The sequence below is a fragment of the Myotis brandtii genome, unplaced genomic scaffold, assembly GCF_000412655.1.
Source record: "Myotis brandtii unplaced genomic scaffold, ASM41265v1 scaffold825, whole genome shotgun sequence".
Lineage (NCBI taxonomy): Eukaryota > Metazoa > Chordata > Mammalia > Chiroptera > Vespertilionidae > Myotis > Myotis brandtii.
In genome coordinates this window covers 2469475-2479924 of record NW_005371349.1, presented here as the reverse complement: position 1 = coordinate 2479924, position 10450 = coordinate 2469475, and the positions used below count along the sequence as shown (strand labels likewise).

The 10450-nt window shown below is 47.6% G+C and overlaps 1 long non-coding RNA gene across 1 annotated transcript in view; it reads left to right on the top strand.

Annotated features, from left to right (window-relative positions):
* LOC106724424 overlaps positions 1-8457 on the top strand; it is a 12184-nt gene extending 3727 nt beyond the window's left edge. Inside the window, exons 2-5 of the long non-coding RNA XR_001360217.1 lie at positions 4842-5091; positions 6761-6880; positions 7032-7210; positions 7657-8457. This is a non-coding gene — a long non-coding RNA (uncharacterized LOC106724424). The remainder of the gene's footprint in view (positions 1-4841; positions 5092-6760; positions 6881-7031; positions 7211-7656) is intronic.
* The last annotated feature ends 1993 nt before the right edge of the window (positions 8458-10450 follow it).

Here is a 10450-nt window from a genome sequence, read left to right as displayed (position 1 = left end):
AGAAAAGATTGAGCCCTAGCTGGTTTGGTTCAGTGGATGAGTGTTGGCCTGCAGACTGAAAGGTCCTGGTTTGATTCCGGTCAAGGGCACATGCTGACTTGATCCCAAGTAGGGGGCGTGCAGGAGGCAGCTGAACAATGATTCTCTCTCATCATTGATGTTCTCTTTCCCTTTCCTTCTCTCAAATCAATAAAAAATATATATATACTTAAAAATAAAATAAAATACAGATTGAAACAGAAGGTCACAAGTAAGGTTCAAAGTCCTTAGCATGCCCAGTATGGCCCTCCGTAGCTGGTCCCTGCTGACAACTCAGCCTCAACAGTCACCCACGTCCCTTTGAACTCTTGTCCCCACTCTTCGGAATGACTTGCCGTGTCCTGAATAACTCCACAATTCTCTTACCTCCAAGTCTGTGTACAAACTGCTCCAGGGCCGGAATGCCTCCTCTCCCTGACATCCCCAACATCCCCTAGCTCCTGCCTGTCCTCCAATTCTCAATTCCAATGCCACTGCCACCAGGAAGCCTCCCTGGTGTTCTGCTCCCTGCAATGTGTTCTCATAGCGCCCTCAGCAACTCCACCACTGCCGTTTTCATAAGACCATCTGCTTGTCCTTCTCCCCTTAGACGATGAGTTCTTCAAGGACAGGGACCCTGTCCTGTTTTTCCTTGGGTCCCCACACCTAGCCTAGTGCCTGGCAAGAATACACCCCAATAAGTGTTTGACAATCAAATAAATGACAGGCTGGCTTAAGGCACGGTAGGGGGATAGAAGGAGCATTAAAGAAAAGTAAATGAAAAAGTAAGGGAGACAAAGAACAGATGGAAAAAGCTGGAAAGAGAAACGAGGGGAGGGAAAGAAGGAAAGAGAGATGAAGAGGTATGTCTGATGGCGAGAAGTGGAGCTCCCTCGCCTTCCTCAATTATCACTAAGAGACATTCTGCCAGGGTGTCCTATCTTCTAAAGCAGGGGTCCTCAAACTTTTTAAACAGGGGGCCAGTTCACTGTCCCTCAGACCGTTGGAGGGCCGGACTATAGTTTAAAAAAAAAACTATGAACAAATTCCTATGCACACTGCACATATCTTATTTTGAAGTAAAAAAACAAAACAGGAACAAATACAATATTTGTATTTGCATGTGGCCCGTGGGCCGTAGTTTGAGGACCCCTGTTCTAAAGTATTGGTCAGTCTCCATTTTCCAGTTAAAATTTTGTACTTTCTTTCTTATCTACCTCCTTTCCACACTCTCATCCCTCACTTCTTTTTTCTCTTTGGTCATTCCCCAAATCAGTTACATCAAACATTATTCATTTATTCAACTAATTTCTTACGGAACACTGTGTGCAAGGTTTAGAACTAGGGACAACGGTGGATAAGCAGAAAACTGAACAAGTCCGTGTCCCTAAGAACTCTATAAACTAACAGTGGTGGTAAAGCCTGTGATACAACATGACAAGTGCTTTAGGAGCGCTGGCACTCAGTGTTAATGGGTTCCAGGAGAGAGAGTCCAAGAAGGCTTCATGGAGGAGGTGGTATCTGAGTTGTCTTGAAGAATAGCTAGCATTCTAATAGGTAGAATCAAGTGGAGTCCCCTTTAGACCAAACAGAAGTTTTTAAAATGGAGAAAAGGGCCAACAATTCTTCTCTAATATAGCAGTTCTTACATTTTAATATACAAGAGCGTTACCTGGGGACCTATTTAAAATGCAAGCTCTCATATCCCAGAGATATTCTGGGAAGGGCCCTGAAGTATGCATTTAAAGTAAGTTGCGGCAGGTAATTCTCAGGCTGGTCAGCTTTGGAACAGACTTTGAGCGACAACGCTTATTGGATAACTGAGTCATGGGGATTCTGGGGTTTTCCCAATGTGTCCTTGGTTACAGGAATCAGACTGCGATTTGCTATGGGCAGGAGAGAAGTTGGGGACTTAGTCCCCAGTGTTCGCCCCTGGGATCTTCAGCTTCCCGCCCGTTGGTGTGGTCAGGGTCAGGGTGGGTGGCGCCTCTCGGCACCACAGTGTAAATAAGAAGTAAAAAGAAAAGCCCAGATAAGCAAATGGACTCTGGTCCCAACAGCGCTCTGTAGCAATGCCAGGGTCAAGTTCAGAGGAGGCTGGCCCTTCTCTCTTCCTTCAGCTTCAGTTTCCAAATCTCTCTTTCATTCGAGCACATTCTGTGCATTAAGGAGACGCAGTCAATTCCACTTTGGCTCTGAGCTAAAATGCAAGTGCTATATCCAAAGGGTGGAAATTTCCCCACTGCTCCTCCGCCCACGAGAAAGCAGCACTAGCAATTTTAATAATGGGACGTTTCTCCAATATTGGTTTTATGATACTTAAAAAGGAAAACATTGCTACCTAGGAGACTCTCCCTTTTTTTCTCCCTTAACATTTCCCTTGTAAAAAATTCATTTTGAGCCTTTGATGTCCTTTTGCTTTTTAATTTTATTTTTTTTTTTGCAAATTAACTTTTACTTAGACATGAATTCTCTGAATCTGTTCTCTCGTGAAAGATGAAAACACGAAGTTTCAGGCCAGCTGGCTGGCACTGAGCACTGATTTGGGGCCAGGAGAAGTCTGAGTGCAGGTTATCTCATTGGTCCTCACAAGAACCGTACAGGGCAGATATGATGACTAAACCTGTTTTATGGAAGGGGCGATTGTTTCCATAAGAAGGGCCAGTCAGCTATGTCCAATGTCACTAAGGAGGATGGACAAGTCCAACCCGCGTGGCTCAGAGGATGAGCTATGAACCGGGAGGTTGAGGTTCGATTCCCTGTCAGGGCACATGCCCGGGTTGTGGGCTCATCCCCAGTGTGGGACGCACAGGAGGCGGCTGATCGGTGATTCTCTCTCATCATTGATGTTTCTATACATCCGTCTCCCTCTCCCTTCCTCCCTCTCCCTTCCTTCCTCTCTTAAAAAAAATCAATAAAAATATATTTTTAAAGAAAATAGGATGGACAAAATGAGGACAGAATCAACCACTGAACCTGGAGAGACAGCGCTTGTTGGTGATACTGACGAAAACGGTCTCAATAGCATGGTGGGGTGAGAGAGATTAGAGGAGATGGAAGGAGGAATCGGAGGAAAAGAGAGAATGGGAAGTGAGGAAGGGCAGGCAGCAGGCACAGGCAGGTCTTTGTGGAGTTTTGCTATGACACAGAGCAGAGCAGAGGGAAGAGTGAGATTTTGAGAGCCAGGGAAGGGAGTTTAAATATGAGACCTACCAGGGCAGGCTGTGAAGGCTGAAAGGAACGATCTAGCAGAGTGGAAACTTTAGGATACAGGAGAGAGGTGGGTGCCGGAAGCCAGTCCATCCTTGCTGCTTGACACAGTCACTGCAGGGAAGAAACATCTGCACAGCATATGTTTCAAGGGACCTGGCGTATATGGCATACTGTTCTTAATATGTTTGCTCCCCTTCTTGGCGCTATGTGTTTTAACCAAGGTCACCTCTCCAAGAAAGGTTGTTTCCCCAGGTAGGGATTTTTCCCTGAAGTTAGGGAGGGAATAAAACCCCTTAACTAAGTGCCAGGCGGGTAGTTAATCACTTTAACTACGAACAATCACGCTTAAGCTACATAATCTTTACTCCCTGGAATGGAGATAAGAAACGCCCTAACCTTTGGAATAGAAATTGATAGGATTAAAATCAACTGGTATAAATACAGATGTAACAAGACAATAAAACACAGAACTTGGCTGGAGATCCTGGACTGAACTTGGCTAGAGATCCTGGCTAGGCTGCTGATCAACTGAACGCTGTCTCCGTGTCATTTCTTCTTCACCGACTACGTCCACACCTTTGGGGACCCCTGGACCTGCTGGGTTGGACCCCAACAGGTGGGAACTGGGGAGCAAAGTTCTTGCCGTTCACCCCTTTTCAGAGGCCTGCAGCCACACATGTGGGAATAGATATGGGCCAGTGGGAGGCGGAGGCGGTGGGAAGATGCAATCTTTCTATATTCCAGGCTTCTGTTCTCTCAGTAAAAGGGGTGGGGTCAGCACCCGAGGGGGTTTGTTTTGATTAGAAGGTGTGAACGTGAACTTTTGGACTTTGGGGGGGTCATATCACTTTAAGAAGCATTGCAGACGGTGCTAGGATCCCACTCAGATTTGTGATTGTAACTTTAACAGTCTACTCAGTCTGGTCGCATGATTTTTTTTTTGTTTTTTGTTTTTTTGTGTTTTTGTTTTTAGAGGAAGGGAGAGGGAGAGAGAGAGAGGAACATCAATGATGAGAGAGAATCATTGATTGGCTTCCTCCTGCAGGCCCTATACTGGGGATCGAGCCCATAGCCTGGGCATGGAGATGGATGGTGGCGATGGTAGCAAAACAAAGGGAATGTACTTAATGCCCCCAAATGGTACACCTGAAATGGTTAAAATGGTGACTATGTATATGCTACCATGATATAATTTTTAAAAAATATTGACTATTAACAAATATTGATACCTGACCTCATCTCAGATCAATTAGAACCTCTGGTAGTGGGGCCTCCACATGAGTATTTTAATAGACTATGTAATTGCTGAATTAGCACATTTCCTTTCATTCATTCATTCATTCATTCATTCAACAAGCACACACTGCATGTGCATTGTGAGCTAGGCACTAGAGGTGACTGTTAACTTCAAAGGTCAAGGTTCCGCTCTCACAGAGCTTTCCATCCTGTGGGGAAAGGTGGACAACAACCTGCAAACACATACATATTTAACCACAATTTCAGAAGCCGGTCTCAACCGCCTCAGGGAGCTTGGACCAGGATGGCGTGTTGGAGGCGGACGGGGGGTGGGGGGACTGGGAGGAGGGACAGACCTGAGATCTTTACTGCAGGGGGAAAGCACAGGCCACAGCGATTGGCAGCGGTTGGAAGTGAGCGATGAGCGCGCAGCGAGAGAGAAACAGAGGATGAGGACGGAGGCCCCTCCCAAGGGGCGCAGGAGAGATGGCTCCAGCGGTGGCCTTCCTGCTAAGTGCCTGTGTGATCTCTGACGTGTGAGAGCCCCCGTTTCTGACTTGATTTCTTCACCTGGAAAAACGGGGATCATAATACATCCCAAAACAGAGTCGTAAAAATCAAAAAGTAAGTTACTAGTAAAAATGTTGCAAAATGTTTCTTAATCAGAACCTTTTAGACAGTCACATCTCCGTTTTCTCTTTCTTCATCTGAGCAATCCATGTGGATCCATTTGCATGGTGTTAAACACAAATGCAGCTGTATCTTTTCGATGCACCCTGATCCCCAACCGTCCAGCGATCTCAATGCAGTTTATAGATTATCACCATTATTTTCCTCCTAAAGTCTTAAGGCCCCTGTAGAGAGGGAGCATCCCACGGCCATCCCACAGCCAAGCAGGACGGACCCCTGGTAGACAGATGTCTCATCCCAACTCAGGACAGTCACTGCCAAGGCCAGGAGGTCGGGCACATCCAAACCCATTCAGTGGTTTCCTGTTTTACATACATGAAAGCGCACTCCACGGTTTTCATTAGCAAGTGGAATAACTTCAATTTGCTCATGTTGTCAACCCTACATGTCGTTGTCAACCACAGGGCAGTTAGCGAGGGAAAGAATCAAGAGGCTTCAGAGGGTGGGGTGGGAACCGGGTGAAGGGGAGCTATGGGGGGGAAAAGAGGAATAACTGTAATAATCTGAACAATAAAGATTTTTTTTAAAAAAAGTATCAAGAGGCTTCTGCTGAGACAGAAGTCCATTTCTAGGGCGATGCCTGCACAGGCCGGAAAACTGGGCAATTCCCTGGGCTTGCCAGTAGAGGTCACTCTAGACGAGCAAGCTCTTCCCCGGGAGGTTGGAGAACTAACTGGAAAGGAATGCTTGGCTTTTGGCTCCCAAAAAAAAAAATTCAACCTGGCTGCCTGGACTCTCCTTGAGTGCCAGGAAACGTTGGTTGCTAGTTCCCAGCCATGGAGCGTGGAGGAAATATCCAGTTGGATCCCATACAATGAAACCCCACTTCCCTGGAACTGAAACAGAAATCAGGACCAAACACGGCAGCCTTCCCCTCTCACTCTCCCTAACCCCTAAATCTTTAACCACAAGTTTCAATTCTTTGCGGTTACCAAAGAACAGAAGTAATACTTTCCGATTTATCTCATAAACCCCAGAAGTTGCGTTTTCCTTGCCTTCTTCCCTGAAACACGTCTCCCACCTCTGCTAGGCTGTTATTTGGGTTTTATGGCCCAAGAGCATAGGGTTATGGAGTTCATTCTCTCTTCGCTTCTCAAACTTTTTCCAGGTTTAGATAGTTCAGCTGCAAGGTATCTGGTGTCCTCCCCTCTGGCAAAGATCCTCGGTGTCTGAACATTCCGTCTCAGGAGCCTAAGTGAAATAAAGCCTGCAGTGTGTTTAAGTCGGAGCCTGGCCCTCCGCTCTTAAAAATGTTCGCTGTCATTATTATTACTGTTATTATGGCGTCTGGATCATGACACTAAGAAAATTGTCAGTCCAGGACCCAGAGGAACATGACTGGTTGCAGGGATGCGATGCTACCCCCAGGCCTCTCCCCAGGTGGCCGGACAACCTCAACCAGACTGTTACTGGGAACAACCCCTCCCCTGAGCAGTTTGACCACAGGAGGAGGTGAGGTAGCATGGCATCGAGAAACCCTATAATTTTGGTGTTAATAGAAGCCGTTTACGGGCTTCGTTTTATATGACCATATAGCTAAGAATTTTCATTGGCAACTAGAATAGTGTCAGTTGTATGACTCCTTTAACTCTTCTATTACCAGCAATACAGTTCGGAAGAACTAACTTGTACTGGGTACGGGCTATGTCTCAGGGCCCCGTGCTGGACACTTGGGCACAATTCATCTCATCTCACCGAGCTTCGGAGTCCTCAGCCCTGTGTGGTAAGGTGTTGCGAGGAATGCTTGATAATGGACATTTTCTGCTTTCTTTCGGCTCATTTAAGAATAGTTTTCGGATTGCTTATCAATCAAGTCTAATGCTTTCTACTTTCCCAATTCCCTCTGCGTATCCTTCTTTCTTGTTTCTGTCTAGCTGAGTGTTTTAGGAGACGTCACCCAGTTTCAGATACCTCCCTTCTTCTGCTCTGAGCTCCAAAGAAAGCAAGCAAGTGGCTTCGAAGCCGTGCCGGCTGCCTTTCTGGGGCTAGGAATCAACTTTGGCTCTGCTCTACCGTTTCCCAAATTCTCGTGAGCGTCTGGGCTTTAGGAAAAGTAAGTTTCTACAAGCATCACCTGGAGCGAAGATCAATGTAAATAACAGAACGGCCCAGAGGCCAGGGGGGAGCACCATTACTCACTCAGCTGACATTTAGGAACGGGAGGGGGGACGGGCTCTCGCTTTCCAGGGCCGCTCCCACAGGCGGGCTGGAGAGGAATCGGTCGGTCGGGCGAGCAGCTCCAGAGGCCTGTGGGATCCAAGGGGCATGAGACACAGAGAAAGGGACGCCGTCGGGTCCTCTCTGATGTTCTGCACGGGGCAGGTCCCTGAGCAGCCGGGCCAGGTCAGGAGGGACACACACCTGAGTCACAGGCGTACGGAGGGTCAGAATGGAATGCAGATGGAAGATGAAAGAACTCGAAGGGCTTTCCTTTAGTGTTAAAGGGCCCATGTCCTCAAGCACATGGAAGACGCTCACCCCTATTTTCCTTAATTACAGGCTACCAGACGAGCCCCAGCTGAGTGAATTCGGGTTTGATTCGAGTGGAAACTTTTGGACGTAGAACTAAGTACTGGAATGTGTGTCCAAGGTCGGGGTGATTAAATGCTCGTTTGTCTGACAGAAGACTGGAGGCCAGAGAGCTGTCTTAGCGCTATATATACACACAGGCGCCCTATTAACGGTATAGCAACAACATACCCTGTTTATCCAGTAGACAGGTGCGTCTTAGGACTTGAGCAGGTTTAAATTTACCAAGTCGATCCTGGATAAATATAAGATCTGTGCGTTTTACAGAACAGAAACTGGACTCCGGCGGGCGGGCCGGGGGCAGAATGCGGGAAGGAACCTTGGCTCATCTCACATGGCCCTGAGCCCTGTCTCTCCAACCTGTCCTGGGACCCTGCGGCAGCTGAGGGCCAAGCTATGTGGCCCAAGTCCCCGGGGAATGTGGGCAATGTGGGCTTGGCAAGTGGGAATGTCGGGAATGAGTCCACAGTCCAGGGTTCAGATCTCACGGTTGGGCTGCGCCCTGCCCTGACATCCTCCCTTAAAGATGAGAGCTCCGCGCTCCGGGAGCTCTGAATCCTGCCCCTGAATCATATTGCTTTTCTGAGCCCATGTGTGTGTCTTATTATAGCGGGAAAGACTGCACCCAGTCTGGCTCAGGCTGCAAGGCACTAAATACGCTATTAAAACACTCCCTAAACTTGGGGTCCAACAAGACCACACATGCAGTTGTCTTTATTATCAAACTAGTGGCTCAGTGCACGAAATTCGTGCAGGGGGGGTGTGTCTCTCAGCCCAGCCTGCACCCTCTCCAATCTGGGACATCCCTCTCACAATCCAGGACCACTGGCTACTAACTGCTCACCTGCCTATCTGCCTGATCGCCCCTAACCGCTCTGCCTGCTGGCCTGATAGCCCCCAACTGCCCCCCCCCGCCAGTCATCTTGTGGCGGCCATCTTGTGCCCACATGGGGGCACCCATCTTTAACCACCTCTGCCTCTGCCATACCACCATGGCTTTGTCCAGAAGGACGTCCTGAAGGTCTCCCAGTCTAATTAGCATATTACCCTTTTATTAGTATAGATTGCTGTGCTTGCCATCCCATCTCGGTGTCCTTCAAGACTAATTTCCCTCAGGCCCAGCTGGCATGGCTCCGTGGTTGAGTGTTGACCCATAAACCAGGAGGTCACGATTCGATTCCTGGTCAGGGCATATGCCTGGGTTGCAGGCTCGATCTCCAGTAGGGGGCGTGCAGGAGGCAGCCAATCAATGATTCTCTCTCATCATTGATGTTTCTATCTCTCTCTCCCTCTCCCTTCCTCGCTGAAATCAACAAAATATATTTTAAAAACCTCACAAAACTAATTTCCCTCAGAAGTAGTTTTCAATTACGATCATTTCTGGGAGGATGCTCAGGAAACTCATATATTAGTTGCCTCCGGGAAAGGGAACGAGGAGGTTGCGACAGGGGTGGAGGGAAACCTGATTTTCACTGTATACCTCTCTGTTTCTTTTAAATTGTTTATGCATGTATATTACCTATTCCAAAATAAATCTGATCATTTTTTAAGCATGAGGTTTATAAAACTCTGTGTGGAATTTAACTTAGTTCCTTTTCTTCCAAATTACCGCCCCCCCTTTTTATTCAGGTCTCCAGTTCCTTAATAATCACAATGACCGAGTGTACCTTTTACTGACCACTTCCTATGCACCAGGCACTGTGCTCAGCATCTTCTGTTCAGTATCTCAGTGAACAAGCCAGTGAGAAGGTTCTTCTGTTATCCACACAGAGAAACTGAGGCTTAGAGAGAGGTCCCATGCCCAGTAAGCGTCAGATCTGGAACTCAAACGTGGGTTTATCTGACCGGGCCCCTCTCGTAACCCCCACGGCCTACTGCCTCAGTAGCTGCAAGAACACTGAAGTGTTAACTGCTTATTAGGAACTTTCTCACAAATTCCTTTGTCGGCCAAACGCTTAAAACCTTAAAAGGCACAAAAGTGATGAAACAAAATCAAGGAAGCACGTTCTTTGCCTGATAGCAAAGCTGGGTTCTCAGTACCCCCGCCTCTTCATGCTGGGGGTACGGATTACTCTGCAGAATGACGGACTAGCCGGCTCATCAAAGTGTGAGGCCTCTGGTTGCCCCCCACCAAATCCCCCAGCAAGGACCCTCTCAGTGGGACGCGTCTTAAGCAGCATTCAAATGGAAAAGGGTTTGAGATACCACCAGTAAGTACACCAGCCCTATTTCTGGCTTAAGCGGGAGCTCTTGGGATCAGAGCAAAGCTGTGAGAATCTCAGAGGCCCCACGGAGGGACCAGCCCCTGCATTGCTGCTAGTTTCTATGGACACAAGAAGAAAGGAAGGGCTGCAATGAAAAATAACTGAGCAGCCAGCAACTCGAGACAAGGCTGCAGGAGGCCAGGTGGAATAACAGCTGATAACACACTACGCGCTCTCATGAAGCCCTTGTCACCCAAAGATAGAAAAGGGGTTTCATAAACAGCCATCAACGATTCCAGCTTTTGGGGGTGAAAATCAAGGCAGGAATCTGGTAGTTGTTCTTAAATAAAATTGCCTTTTAAAAAATATATATATATTTTTTATTGATTTCAGAGAAGAAGGGAGAGAGAGATAGAGATAGAAACATCAACGATGAGAGAGAATCATTGATCGGCTGCCTCCTGCAAACCCCACGCTGGGGATCGAGCCCGCAACCCAGGCACGTGCCCTGACTGGGAATGGAACCATGACCTCCTGGTTCATAGGTTGATGCTCAACCC